The sequence below is a fragment of the Canis aureus genome, chromosome 6, assembly GCF_053574225.1.
Source record: "Canis aureus isolate CA01 chromosome 6, VMU_Caureus_v.1.0, whole genome shotgun sequence".
Lineage (NCBI taxonomy): Eukaryota > Metazoa > Chordata > Mammalia > Carnivora > Canidae > Canis > Canis aureus.
The window spans coordinates 6832052-6847667 of record NC_135616.1 but is presented as its reverse complement, the minus strand read 5'-3'; the positions used below and the strand labels follow the sequence as shown (position 1 = coordinate 6847667).

Genomic DNA, 15616 nt, shown 5'->3' with positions numbered 1-15616 from the left:
ACACCAGAGGGAATAGATAGTAGATTAAAGGAAGCAGAAGAATAGATCAGTGAACTGGGATACAAGAGGAGTGGAAAGCAATCAAGCTGCATAGGAGAAAGAAAAAAGAATAAAAAATGAGAATAGAATTCTACGCTCATGGATTGGAAGAATAAATACTGTTAAAATGTCCATATTACCCAAAGCAATCTACAGATTGATTGCAGTCCCTATTAAAATACCAACAGCATTTTTCACAGAACTAGAACAAATAATCCTAAAATTTGCCCATTCAAATTTCCATACACAGAAGACCCCAAACAGCCAAAGCAATCTTGAGAAAGAAAATAAAGCTGGAGGCATCACAATTCTGAATCTCAAGTTATGCTACAAAGTTGTAGTAATGAAAATATGGTACTGGCACAAAAACAGACACAGATCAATGGAAATGAATAGAAATCCCAGAAATAAACCCATGGTTATATGGTTAATTAATCTTTGAGAAAGGAGACAAGAATATGCAATGGAAAGAAACCAGTCTCTTCAACAAAAAGTGTTGGGAAAACTGGACAGCTACATACAAAAGAATGAAACTGGACCACTTTCTTACACTATACACAAAAATAAACCCAAAATGGATTAAGGACCTGAATGTGAGACCTGAAACCATAAAAATTCAAAAAGAAAGTACAGGCAATAATTTCTCTGACATTGGCCATAACAACATTGTTGTAGATATGTTTCCTGAGAGAAGGGAAATAAAATAAAAAATAAACTACTGGGTTTACATCTAAATAAAAAGTTTTTACACAGCAAAAGAAACAATAAAAGTAACCCCAAAAGACAACCTACTGAGTGGGAGAAGATATTTGCAAATGATATATCCAATAAGAGGTTAATATCCAAAATAAATAAAGAATTTCTACAACTCAACACCAAAAAGCCAAATAATCTGATTAAAAAATGAGCAGAAGACATGAACAGACATTATCCAAAGAAGACATCTAGATGGCCAATAGACACATGAAAAGATGCTCAACATCACTAGTCATGAGGGAAATGCAAATCAACCTCACAATGATGTATTACCTTACCCCTGTCAGAATGGCTGAAATCAAAAACACAAGAAACAAGTGTTGGTGAAAATGTGGAGAAAAAGGAACATTCAGGTGCTATTGGTGGGAATGCAGATTGGTATAGCCACTGTGGAAAACAGTATGGGGGTTCCTCAAAAGATTAAAAAATAATTACAATGAAATCAGAATTCTACTACCAGGTATTTACCCTGATATTCAGTATTTATCCAAAGAAAGCAAACAAAAAACTAATTCATAAAGATATATGCACCACTACATTTATTGCAGTGTTATTTACAACAGCCGAGATATGGAATCAACCCAAGTGTTCATCGATTGATGAATGGATAAAGATGTGATAGATATACACTATGGAATATTACTCAGTCTTTAAAAAGAATGAAATCTTGCCATTTGCAACAACATGGATGAATCAAGAGGGTATATCGCTAAGTGAAGTAAACCAGTCAGAAAAGCAAATCCATATGATTTCACTCACATGTGGAATTTGAATTCATTTACTTCAAATGAAGAAAACAAGAGGCAAAGCAAAAAACAGACTCTTAACTATAAAGAACAAACTGGTGGTTGCCAAAGGAGAAGTGGGTGGGTGTGGGTGGGTGAAATAGATAAAGAGGATTAAGAGGCACATTAACATGAGTAATATATGGAATATTTGAATCACTCTATTGTATACTTGAAAGAAATGTAACAAAGTATGTTAATTATACTGGAATAAAAAAATAATTTAAATTAAAAAATAGGAACAATTAGAGCATGAGTTAAAAGGTCTATTTCTGTTGGAGTCTCTGGCTGAGCAGGAAGGCTTGCTGACTATGCTCCACTGTCAGTATTTCCTTCTATTATTATGGGAGTATGGCTGCCATTCTGAATTTGGCTACTTCCTGCTGGATAGGAGAGAGATGAAGGGGTTTTTCAAAGTGGAAAGAATATACCTGCTGCTATATTGATTATTTATGACTCATTAAAGCATGTGAATTGAAAGAATATAGCTTAGGTGTGTGCCACAGGGTGAGTCTAAATCCCAGATAGAGAGCCCTGCTACAAGAGAGTAGAATGGTCAAGCCCATTTTGATGTTTTCTTTGAGGAGAGACTTTATACCTGTTGGAATCCTTGAAAATAAATATGAAAACTAATCTCTGATTCCTTCCCCTATTCTATCCAAGAAAGGGATGTGCTTGGCCCATGGTTATTGTAACCATGTACTTTGCCATCTAATTTGCTTGATGCTTGTTTCAACCTTTGAAGAAACATTAATATGGACATAACAAGATGTATTAACAATGATACAAATTCCTCGTTGCTCAGCTAGGATATAATCTAGAGCCCTATGGTTACCAGGATGACTTTAGCAGGGGAATCTAATGATTTATGACCATAAGTCACGTTGATTAGAATTCAGGACAAGTTGTGAAGCCCATGTTGATGTGCAGCAACCACCCCCGCCCCCTGCCCCCCCCATGGCAACCATATAACCAAAGAAATATGCATTCCCATCAGGGATGTTCCCTAGGACAGAGAGGTCATGATCTAGTCTGGTAAATACCTGCAGGGAGCTGGCCCAATGCTTTGTTTCTTGAGCAGGGTGAAGGGCGAAGGCAGTCACCCAGGTGATCAGAGATGCTGTGTTGGGGGCAGCCTGGGTGGCTCAGCAGTTTAGCACCACCTTCAGCCCAGGGCCTGATCCTGGAGACCCGGGATCGAGTCCCACATCAGGCTCCCTGCATGAAGCCTGCTTCTCCCTCTGCCTATGTCTCTGCCTCTCTCTCTCTCTCTCTCTCTCTCTCTGTGTGTGTGTGTGTGTGTGTGTGTGTGTGTGTCATGAATAAATTTAAAAGAGAGAGAGAGAGAGAGAGATGCTGTGTTGGGATAGATTTTGTAACGCAGTCCACAGCCCAGGGGATGCCATATAATTTTCAGATAAAGACAAACCCAGTCAGAGCACAAAGACAAAAAGCCCACTAAATGGTAGCCTCTGCCCAGCTGAACCTGGCTGTGAATATCATCCATGGCTGGAAAAGAAATGGACTGTTGTTTCCACATAGGGAGCTGGTCCTTTTTGGCTTTATGTGCTATCTATTTGGGGAATATATGCATGTTTTTTGTGTTTTGAAAATTACCTGATTTAGGATAGTAATTAGTGGGACAGTAAGATGGGGGTGCCTCATGATCATTGTGGGAAAATCTAGCTATTCTTACCCTATACATATCATCTGAGCCTTAACAATTGGAAGGTAGTTGCCTGGGCCTTAACAATTGGAAAGCAGTTGGCTTCAGAAACTTCTGGGGTATTATAAAGTGGGTGTACCAAAGGGTGTCCATGGTCCAACACCAACTGTTTTTTGGATGACATATCCAACAATCAACAGCACATATAGTTGAGGCTAAAGCCCGAGTTACTCGAACTAGTGTGTTATCTTTCCAACCTAGGGAGAAAGAAAACATGATTTATGCAGAGCACAGAATAAACATAGCTGTTATGCATTCTTTTTTTAAAGATGTATTTTAAGTCCTAATTAGAGTGACTTTCCCAGTAGGAGGGTGTGGTGGTCTCTTCTATCTCCTCCTTTTCTACTTATGGGCACTGGTTTAACTCTTGTGTGATGTATTCACAGCTTTCCTGTGTCTAATTTCAAGGAGGAATGAGTGATTCATAGAACATCATAAAGTCCAATCCAATTTCAGTTAATTTTTTATCAAGTTCATGTTCTTTCCAAGTTTTTACTACGATCTATCCCCAGGTTGAAATGGGTGCAGTGGTTCTTCCAGCAAGGGGGCCACCCTACAGGAAGCAAACTAATGAATAATGGTTAATATTTGCTTCAAGTGTTTGACATGATGTTAATTTTTGTTTCTGTCCTATCTAGGTTGGGGGAGGTGAAACACAATAGGCCAGGCATGATCTTCATATACAGTTTCATAGGGGCTCCATCTGAGCCCACTCTGACATGCCACCCTTATGTGGAGAAGGCTGAGCACCAGTTCCCTATCTCATGTTAAATGAGCTTCTCTACTTTGTGATGATCTTTTTCAAAGATTTTATTTATTTATTCATGAGAGACACAGAGAGAGAGAGTCAGAGACATACCCAGAGAGAGAAGCAGGCTCCTCCTGGGGAGTCAGATGTGAGACTCAATTCCCATGTGATGGTCTTTTTCTTTTTTTAAAAGATTTTATTTATTTATTCATGAGAGAGAGAGAGAGAGAGAGAGAGAGGCAGAGACACTGGCAGAGGGAGAGAGGGAGAAGCAGGCTCCATGCAGGGAGCCTGATGTGGGACTCGATCCCAGGTCTCTGGAATCTGGCCCTGGGTTGAAGGCGGCGCTAAACCGCTGAGCCACCAGGGCTGCGGTGGTCTTTTTCAAAGTATGGTTCATTTTCTCCATTTTTCTTGTCAACTGTGGGCTATGAGAAATAGAGAGCTTGTTTCACAAACTTTTCCTCCCTAAAATTGAATACCTTTAAAGCAATGAGCACCAACTGAGAGGAGTTCATACCTGCTGCTCCCTTGACCTTATTCAGCATCTTTTCTATATCAGGGGTGGGAGGGGACTTTGTCCAATAAAGATCAAATTAACCATTCTCAGATTTTCAAGAGCCTCAGGATCCTCGTTGGCATATTTTTGATAGGCTTGAGAAATCCTCTCCAGAAACTTGGAGAGATCATCATTTAATTTTTGTTAAATTTCCTCTACTTTAGTAAGACTTTTTTTGCTTTGGCACCCCTCACTTTAGTCCCATTAACATACACCCTCATCAGTGGCTCAGATGAACCATTTCTTCAGCAACATTTGTGTCCCAATGAGGTTTGTCCACCAGGATTGCCCCTGCTGGTAAGGGAGTATTACCCTGATTTTTGTCATACACATGCCAAGCCTTCTTATGGGCTTTATCGGTCACTTACTAGGAGATGCTCACTGTCAGGAGCATACTTAATAGAGTCTGCATTTCTGCCTAAGGAGGCTTCTTGGTGGCAAAAATAGTTGTGAACAATTCAGACATTTTCTGAGGATCCTCTCTACAAAGTATGGTTTGAATTTTTCCAATCTAAAAGGTCTGAGGTAGAGAAAGGATTGTATGTCTAATAATATCTGGCAGGCTGTCTCTGGGGATTCATCCCTACAGGTTAATGCTGCAAAGGAAATGCCCTGTTCCAAATTCGGGTGCCTCCTGACCACATTTGGTGTCCTGGCAGGTCTTGAAAGGGGAGACCAGTCCTGCCGGGAGCATAGCTAGGAGGAGGAGAAACTGGAGCAGATGCGGCTCTGTGAATGTCTATGTTTGGGGCCAGTGGAATTCCCAGGGCAGGGGGTTTGAAGATTCTAACAAGCTGAGTTTCTCATGTTTTCCTCCTTTGACCTCTGTCCTCACACACTTTCACCTCTGGCTTTCTCTCAGCAGGCCCACTATCCTCACACATTTTAACCTCTGCCATTCTTTGCATCTCAACCTTAGAGCCCTTATGTGCTGAATGTCTACTACCTAACAGCATAAAAGGCTGAACATATGGAATCTCATTTCATTGACCAGACCTTTGACAAAACAATTCTAATTGGAGGATAGTTTGGTAATTTACTGACTCACTCCAAGTCCTGTTTTCCTTCTGATTCTAGTACGTAGATGGGCCAAGCAATGTTGCAGTAAAAAAACTGTTTATCTAGTCATCGGCTTATAGCAGTATGTGGATGGTGCTGCCAGAGTGCACCCCAAGGGGGACTGTCAGAGGGGATGGAAGTAGCCTTTCTTTCCCACCCCAGAAAGGGAAGAAAGGAATGAGAAGGAAATGAAAGAAACCAAATCAGAGTGCTCTTCCAGATTCCTGCAGAGGGAAGCCAAAATCCTTGGTGAGACAGAGTTGGGACTCTTGGTCATATAACTGTGGTTTCACTTGGGTACCAAGTGTTAGATGGTTTAGCCCAAAAGTAGAAAACAGAGAATCTGGTCAGCACTGGTATAACTTCTCCAGAAACCTGAAGCTCCGTGCTTCCCAAATCTGTTTCTGTTTTCCAATCACATATAAAGGGGAAGCTGGGTCAGCAAGGGCAGGATAGAGACCTTTCCTTGCAAGCGGTCTCTGCAGCTGGCCTGCCTGCCCCTCAGAAATCAGTCCAGCCACTGGGAGGGGCTGAGGCTCCTACCTGGTGCAGATGATCACTCACCAAAGCAGCACGGCCTTCCTGGCTGGCTCGCCAAAGACAGTTACCCACCTCTTATGGCCGTCAACTTGGGAAAGAATGGGTAATCCCCCGTGGCTGCCCCAGCCAACTACTCCCACTCACCTGGCAAATGCCGAGGAAGCTGGACAGGTGGGAAGCATAGTGGGTCTGCCTATACTGTTCTGAACAAACTTGGATAAACTAGCCACAGGAGAAGCAGATAACTCAGGAGAGGAGAGTTTGGAAAACCCTTGGGTGCTGGCAGCGGGGCCTGAGGGGTGGGTGTGCTAGCATGCTCAAGCTTTAACAATCCACCTGCCCCCAGCAAGATGGACATGTAGAATTTTACGGGGGTGGAGACATTGCACCTTGCACATGGAGAGCGTGATGATGGTGTGTTTAGCACCCCCTCACCCTTCCTACCTCTTGAATGTGGCATCTTCTTTCTATTCAGCTGTGGAGAGTCTCTCCTGTCAGTCTTCCATTGTTTTCTGGGTTATTGACACTGATGGGATGCTATCCAGCTGTACCCATGGGGCAAGGTGAGCTTAGGGTCCTCCTACTCTGCTGCCTTTACGGGAAGTCCTTGTCCTCTGCAGTTTTTGCTTAAAGAAGATGAACAGTGTGTTTTGAGAAATCAGTGGGGACACACGTGGCTGTCACGTTAGTGTGGACCTAGGGCTGCGTTTGGGAAGTGGATTAATTCATGAGATGGTTTTTCATCTTCAAAGATACTATTTTTATTCATTTATTGTTAAAATCTTACCACATCTCTTAAGTTTCATTCTCAGCTTGTAGTTATTATTTGATGATCAAGGATAGGCACTTATTCTGGGGTAATATATCAGACTTTGCTGTGGTCTGTTGCTTCTTGCTTATCTGCACTTTCCTTTGTGACTTTCCTATTTTCCCCCCAAACTTCATTTTCTTCCATACCCCATCTTAAAGAGTGAATGTTTGAACTCTTGTTAGAAAAGATTTGAAAAGAATACTAGTTCTTTTTAAACGCGAAAGGAAAAACAAAAGTGAGGAAAGTCGTGTTTATTGGTTGAAAAGCAGGTGAAGTCATCATGTAAGAATGACTTAAATGAGTAGCCATCACGAGGCACCAATAATTCACTCCAAGGAGAATCTTGCTGTCCTTTGAATACCTTTAACTTTGGTAAGGTGGGCTTTTACTTTCCTCTGTTAATACGTCCATATAAACAAATATTTCAGCATTTTGTTGCTGGTTTTTTAAGGCCACATAGGTTGTGGTTTTGCTTTGACTCTTTATCATTATAGAAAGTTTTCTTTTACTATCTATGCTTTTGTGAATGAGTATGGTCCACCTTTGCTTTTTATTTAAATCAAAGCCAGAAAGGATCTCCCAGATTTTGAGCAGGAGGGCAGATATATACTATTTAATCCCTTTTGTCCCAGGGAATTGACAAATGACTTCCACCAACACAGTTTCCGTGGTGAGTGTTTGTGTTGGTAAGCAAACCCCTTTTCTTTGCTCACACATAGCAAGTGGCAGCGTGGAAATCTAATTTTGCCCTTCACTGAAGCAGGAAGGATCAGGGATGCTGCAGTGTTAAACTGCTTTCATCTCCTATTTGGCAGGCTTCTGAAGGATAGCCTGATGTCAAGCCCCTCACAGGCCAACCTCCAGAAGGCTTTTCACAAGCAAACGAAAGAGCTCTAGTTAGTGGTTTAACCGCTTCTTTGTTACCTCAGAGCCAATGGCTGTTCCTCAAGTCTCTACACTCTGTGGGGATCTGACATCTTATCTCCTGAGATGTTATTTGTTGACATATTGAGTGAATATTGATTCTCTTTATTCTACATTCCTTTACATCCCATGACAACAAATAATATCCAGGAACCATCAGTAAAAATGAGTTTTGCATCCTTCCTGGGCCTGAGTACTTTGATAGAAATGGGGACTCAGTGTGAATCCAGGCACACGAATGGAGTTGATCTTCATTCATGCTTGTTATGCTCCATGAAGTCACAGTGAGTGCTGAACACTGAACTGTTGCTTCTGGGGGATGTAAGGGATGAGTCCTGTAAGGGGTGGTTTCAACATCTTCATCAGCTGAGCAACGCATGTAACCTTTTTTTATGAGTCTTTCTGTGACAGACACCTTCCTTGATGGACACTGTTGATTTTTAATGTTAAACTCAACCAACAGCATGATAGCCTAGGCCTGAATGAAACTTCCCAAACACAGATATTTTCCCCAACACATGTATTTTCCCCATAAGGCACATTGCAGCCTTCTTGTGCTTTGGGATGCTAGACAACACCTCAGGACTGTGGTTGAGCGCCATTATAAGTAGCGGCATCACCAATAAAAGGCACAGAAATAGGAAAAATGCATTACTGAACAGACTGGGATAAGGACCCTTGTTTAGGTATGAGAACTGAATCAAAAGACAGAGCTTTGCCTTCACTGACCTCAGCTGGGATGTGCAGGTTTAATGGTTAGTGGTTAGTGGTTTAACCACTTAAACCACTCCAAAGTCATGTGTCTCAGTAAATACAAACAAAGATATTTCACTGAAATCTAGCTCCTGCCAAAGAACATTGTGTAGAATCCCATAGCTGGGGGGTCAGGATTTAATATTAAAGTGTTATACAAAAAATAGTAATAATAATATAAATAAATAAATAAATAAATAAATAAATAAATAAAGTGTTATACATTCTCAAGAGTTCAGTTTCTTTGTAGAAGATTTGACTGCTAAATAAGTTTTTTAAAAAATTTTATTTATTCATTCACGAGAGACACAGAGCGAGAGGCAGAGACCCAGGCAGAGGGAGAAGCAGGCTCCATGCAGGGAGCCCGATGTGGGACTCGATCCCGGGACCCTGGGATCATGACCTGAGCCAAAGGCAGACACTCAACCGCTGAGCCACCCAGGTGCCCCAATGAGTTTGGTTTTATTTTATTTTTAATTTGATATACTTTTTTAAAAAGATTTATTTATTTATTCATTCAGAGAGAGAGAGAGGCAGAGACATAGGCAGAGGGAGAAGCAGGCTCCATGCAGGGAGCCCGACGTGGGACTCCATCCCGGGTCTCCAGGATCACACCCCGGGCTGCAGGCGGTGCTAAACCGCTGTGCCACCGGGGCTGCCCTAGTTTGATATAATTTTTATACAGTGTTTTGATGTCTATGAAGTAATTAGTTTCTATGGTATTATTTTGGTATATTCCAATTATGCTTTTTAAAAAAATGGTAATGAGGGGCACCTGGGTGGCTCAGTGGTTGAGCGTCTGCCTTTGGCTCAGGTCATAATCCCGGGGGCCCTGGGATCAAGTCCCAAATCAGACTCCCAGCAAGGAGCCTGCCTCTCCCTCTGTCTCTGTCTCTCTCTCTGGGTCTCTCATGAATAAGTAAAATCTTTTAAAAAATGGTAATGATACTACAAGCTTAAGGGTATTTATTGTAAACAGTACCCAAGTGGGACACTTGAAGCAAGTCAAGCCAGGGGAGGGTTCCTCCCTGCTGTTGCTGGAATGTGAGGCTCCCATAGGGAGTGCAGGGCATGTTGTATTTGGCTGTGACAAACAGTTGCTCTTGATATATGCTTTCTTGTTATCCAGAGTAATGGCAGTTGTTGGGGAGCCAAACAGGAAAGTTTTCTCTTAAATCTGGAAGCCAGGTAGTCATAATTATTTCAGGCTTTGTGGGCCAGATGGTCTCTGTGACATCTACGCAGCTCTACTGTTCTTGTGCAAAGCTGCCCTAGACAATATACAGTTGAACGAGAATCACTGTTATGATAGAACTTTATTTGTGGACATTGAAATTTCAGTTTTGTATAATTCTCATATATTGCTAAATAGGGTTCTTCTTTTGACTTTCTGCCACTACTGAAAATTATAAAACCCATCCTTACTTTATGGGTAACACAAAAACTGAGGTTGGGGCAGATTTGGTCTGTTGACTATAGTTTGCTGACCCTTGTCTTAGAATTGATGTTGTTAAAACTATGTCATATAACTGTTTCTCGCATCTACATTTCTAGGTCAAGTAGATGATTACTACATTCCTTACTTAAATCTGGAAGTAAAAAATCTTAGAACTTGTGTGTGTGTGTGTGTGTGTGTGTATGAATTCAAGGATATATATTTGTATATGTGTGTGCATGCATGGTTGTGTATTATATATTTATGTGTCTGTGTGTATAGATAGATATGCATGTATATATGTAGAGGTCGGGTATATATACATATATTCTACATATATGTAGTCTCTCATGCCTACTAGTTAAAGTAGTTTCATGATATAGAGTCCAGACTTAAAATAGACCCAGAATTATACCCTGACTCTGCAATGTACTAATTGTGTGATCTCAGAAAAATTACCTAATTACTTTCTGAGTCAGCCTACTCATTCCCTAAAAGGGAATTTACTCACTCACCTCATATGGTTGACTGGGGAAAATTATATAATATAACTAAAATATACCTGAGGCATAGATGGATGTAATATATAAGTGGTTTTTAAATTTTTGAATTTTCCAAAAAGAAAAGACTTGATGCATTTCTTAAAGAGACCCAAAGCTCACTTCTAATCTAGACTTCAGTGCATTCTGTCCTATTTGATAAAAGTAAGCATGGGCACATTTGTAAGTCAGCTTGTTTCACATTTCTTTTTCCTTTTCTGGTGATGCCACTGGCTTTCTTGTGTTATAGCTTCTTTCTTCTGACCTCAATCTTTTTGGCCCTGGATTCTGGCATTTTCAGACATCCCAGGGACCCCCACTGGGTTCTGCATACAGTTGTTATACTTCACTAGAGCAATACCTGTACTTTGAATAGAGCGGTTTCTTATTTGACAAAAATATTTTTGCTTTTGAAGCTTTCTTGGTTAAGGGCACTGGCTAGGAAAAAGTACAAAATGGAAAACTTAGCAGATAACAAGAATTCAAGGCAAGGAAACCTTTTTATGGGATTCTAAAATCTGTTTTTAAGAAACCTGTTTAAAACCAGCCTGATGGTTTCAGTGGCATGTCTTAACCCTCGTGTTTGTTAGAAGCAACAGGGTGAAGCTCTTCCTGGTCAGATGTTCAAACCAAGTGAGTAGCCAGTCAGAGGTGCTTTTATAGCACCTAAATTCAGGTTATCTTCATTTAATCGTATTTATTTCAAAATAGCAAACTTGTCAGTATAAATCAGACCTGCTTTATAATTGTGATATGTGCTGAAACATTTATATACTAAATAATACACTTGATGAAGTAGCTAATAAAACTGGTACTCAGAAGCCCTTTTACTGAAATTGCTAAATAAAAGGTGGAAAATGGTCATCTGAAAAACTTGCTCCAGTTTTTGGAAGGAAACATGGAAGTTACTGCTTCCAAACCTGTAGCACATAATCCACCTTCTCCAGTATAATACCTAAATGTGTCATATAGAATTTTTCTTGGTATATTGTATATCAGTGTGTGTGTGTGTGTGTGTGTGTGTGTGCGTGCGCAGTATGCACATGAATTTACCCATGAAGGTTATTCTGTCCTTTTTGTCTCTGCAGTTAGAGAAATTAAATGAAATCAGTGCTGGAACCTGCCAAGCTTTAGAAGTTTCCTTTCCAAAATTTCTAATTACTGAAAGGTCCATTGTTTTCTTGGTGTATTTGCAATCAGATGCTTCTTGGTATCCCAGCTAGGAGACTGAGAGGCGCAAATAAAGTTTCAGAAATGAGCCTGTGTTTGATTCTTTTGTTGTGGCCTCACTGGCAGGTCTTTCTGCTGGGAACCTGGGATGCATGGACTTGCTGCTGACTCTCACTGCCTCTGGTCCAGCGGAGAAACTTGTCGGTCCTTTTTGGGTCATCTGTGAGTTTAACGAGCAGGCTGAGAATTGGGTTGAAGGTTGTATTGGCTGTGTTGAAGTGTCCTGGTTGGTTTGGTAAGGAAGAGGTGACAGTCCTGTGGTGAAGAAAGATCACAGTCCTGTGAGCTCTTTATTGTTCCCACCTGTTATTTGGCCATTGTCTGTTTCTGTTTGTTCATTGTATTCCTTATTTTTTTTTTGTGGATCTAAAGCTTAAATTTCATAAAATTATCTATTTTTTGGATTCCTCTCAGAGCTTACACTAAATATCCTATAAATATTTGGACAATAAGACTCAGAAAGTTGAGTGTAAAGCTTTTAAGGTTAATGTGATGAATGACAAAAGAGGTTCAGAGGTTTTAGGGTGACTTCTCTAGGTCTCTAATTTCTTCCCCTCCTTTCTTTCTCTCCTGTTCTTTCATAGGACCACGGTCCTTTATTGGTTTAAATGAAATACAGTGTGTTAAATTTACATATGTTGGCTTCAAAAATAGATCCACAGGAACACGTTTTATATGTACAGTATATTCTAAGAGTTAACATCTTTCTTCAAAAATAAGGATTATTCCATTTTTATAAGAAACATCAACCCTTGTAGTTGATAAAGTAAAAATATACTTTGTTCTAAGAAGGACAGTTTTGCATCTCTTGTTGTGTTCATGAGGCTTATCACAGGACTTATCACCTTGCCTGGAATAAAGAGGACACTCGGTGGAGACTTGAATGAATGTGTAAGAAGGAGGGAAGAAGGAGGAGAGGGTCAGCTGGGAGGAAAGAAGGATGGATGAACATTTCTGGTTTTGACTCTCAAAATGCCCTTTTCATGAGCAGGGCCATGGAGCTCTCTGCTAGCTGGTGGTACAGTGGCCATCGTGACCAGAGCAGGCTGGTTCCCGCACTTCCTGCTCTTGTTGGCTCCTGCCAGGCAGGATGTGACTTTACCTCAGGGCCCCAGATTTGAGGGTGTCTGGAGGGCTCTTTCCTCTACTTGTTCTCCGTGTTCATCTGCTTTTTGTTGTCCCAACTGTCCTCTTCTAGACTTCGGTAGAAAGCTAAATATGCAAGATTCCATTGTAATAATATGCATGCATCTCTTCCTTTCGCAGTGTCATCGGTGAACAAAATTGTTGCTTATAAACAGGACAAAATGTTATTTCATTTCTGTTCTGCGTTGGGCCTCTCCTGTCCCCTGTGTGTTTTGTGTTTCAGTGTAGTGGCATTATGATGCAGTGTCATCTAGTCTAGCAGCTCTTTCTGGGATGACTTCTTATCTAGGGAGCCCCCTGAGCTTTTCCGTTTTGGGCTCTTCTGATTGCTTTCTCCATTTTTACATCCATTGCACACACATCAATAATGTAGTCCTAGGGTTGAAGTGTTTGTTCAGGCAATGTGTAGTAGCGAAAACAGAATTGGAAAGACTGGGTCTTTAACAATTATTTTGTATCTTAATGTCTTTGTTTTTGAAATATTAATCCTTGAAGAATTTTTGCATGAACTGACAAGTAAGATAATGGAGTGATATCTGCCTGGTGAGTGGACCATACTATGTGCTTAGTAAATTGTACTCCCTAGTTACATTTTTAAGTTGACATTTTTGTGGAGATAGTGTAGAGTCAGATGCAGCAGTAAGAAGTAATACAGATTCCTGTGTACATAGTTCTCCGTTTCCTCCAATGGTAATATTTTACAAACTGAAAGTATAAGATTACAACTAGGAGGCTGACATGGTTGAACTCTACAGAGCTTCTCCAGATGTCCCCTTTTACTTGAACTTGTGCATGCCTGTGTGTATATTTAATTCTGTACATTTTTTTTTACTTTTTTTGCTATAGTAAAAATACAAATACCATAAAATTGATAATCTTAAACATGTTTAAGTATACAGCACAGTGGCATTAAATACCTCTTTAATGTTGTGCAACTATCACCAGCATCCATCTCCAGAACTCTTTTCATCTTGTACAACTGAAACTCTGCATTTATAAAATAGTAACTTTCCATTCCTCCTCCCCCAGCCCCTGGCAACTATCAGTCTACTTTCTATCTCTCTGGATTTGATTGTTCCAGGTAACTCATCCATGGGGTCACGCAGTATTTGCCCTTCTGTGGCTGACTTCATTCACCCATCATAATGTCCTCCAGGTTTCTCCATATCATAGCATGTGTTGGAATTTCCTTCCTTTTTAAGACTGAGTGATATTCCATTGTATCCATCAATGGATGCTTGGTGGCTTTCATGTTTTAGCTGTTGCAAATAAAGCTGCTACGAGCTATCCAATTTTATTACCTGAGGAGATTTGTGCATCCACTATTATAGAGAAAACCTTAAAAGTTCCAACATCATAAGGATTATTCACTTGTGCTGTCCTTTTGTAACCAACCCTCTCATCCATTCTCCCTCCATCCTTAAGCCCTGGCAACCACTAATCTGTCCTCCCTTCAAAAATTTTGACTTTATGCAATGTTATATAAATGGAATCCTATTGTATGTAATCTTTATGGTTGGCTTTTTCACTCAGCATAATTCTTTGGAGATCATCCAAATCGTTGGGTATATCAATAGTTACTTCCTTGGTATTGGTGAGTGGTATTCTGTGCTATGGATATATCATAGTCTTTTTTTATCATTTACCATTGAATGACACCTGGGCTGTTTCCAGGTTTTGCCTCCTGTAAATCTAGCTTCTCATTTGTGTATAGGTTTTTATATGAATGAAAAATTTCATTTCTCTGAGAGTGCAGTTGCTGGGTTGTTTTAAGACTTAGCAAATTTGCATTGCATAAGCCAAAGTCTCCTCGGTGAGGCAGGCATGTGTAAATGGAGAGTAAAGTCATGTATGTGAACCTTTTTAATAATAGCCTGATAGACAATTTTAGACAATCATGTTAAGAACATTGATAATTTCTTACTGGTTCTTTTTCCTCCTGTAACCTCAATTTCTCTGAAGTGGCTCTACAATCTCAAAAATGTTCATTCTGAGAACTTCAGAGTATGTTGCCCTTCTTTTCTTGCCTTACTTTTCCCATGATCAAGCAGTTGCCAAAGAATTCCTGATTTTACCACTGTAGATATTTTTATATCATTGTCCTCTTAATTCATACCTCTGCCATCTGAATTTCAGCAGCCATAGCATCTTTATGTTACTAATATAGTGTCTTCCCTGGAGCTTTCTGCCCTATAAGAGGAGCTTCTAACCTGGTCACAGCTGACTTTTATAGCAATAGCTCCCTGTACTCCTCTTCATAGCCACGGCCACCTCAGGGCCTTTGCACATGCCCTAGAAGAAGCCTTATTCTCTTTCCTTCATATTCAGCTGTTAGAAGAAATGCAACCTCCTCATGGGAGATCCTTTTGGTATATGTTTTTCCAGTACCCTGTACTTTTTTTTTTCATAGCACTTATATAGTAGGGTTTTGTTTTTTTTGTTTTTTTTTTTATTTTTAATTTGAGTTGTATGAAACCCAGGGTCCCACATGGTTCAGCATGGTCATAGAATCCCTTCAAAGGAGTTGACCAGAAAATATATTTTCTTAAGGGAATTTAAATCTCAA

The 15616-nt window shown here is 40.2% G+C and overlaps 1 protein-coding gene across 5 annotated transcripts in view; it reads left to right on the top strand.

The window, feature by feature from the left end:
- Window positions 1–15616, top strand: part of PTPRM (protein tyrosine phosphatase receptor type M) — a 773521-nt gene that overhangs the window by 308913 nt on the left and 448992 nt on the right. The window lies entirely within an intron of this gene.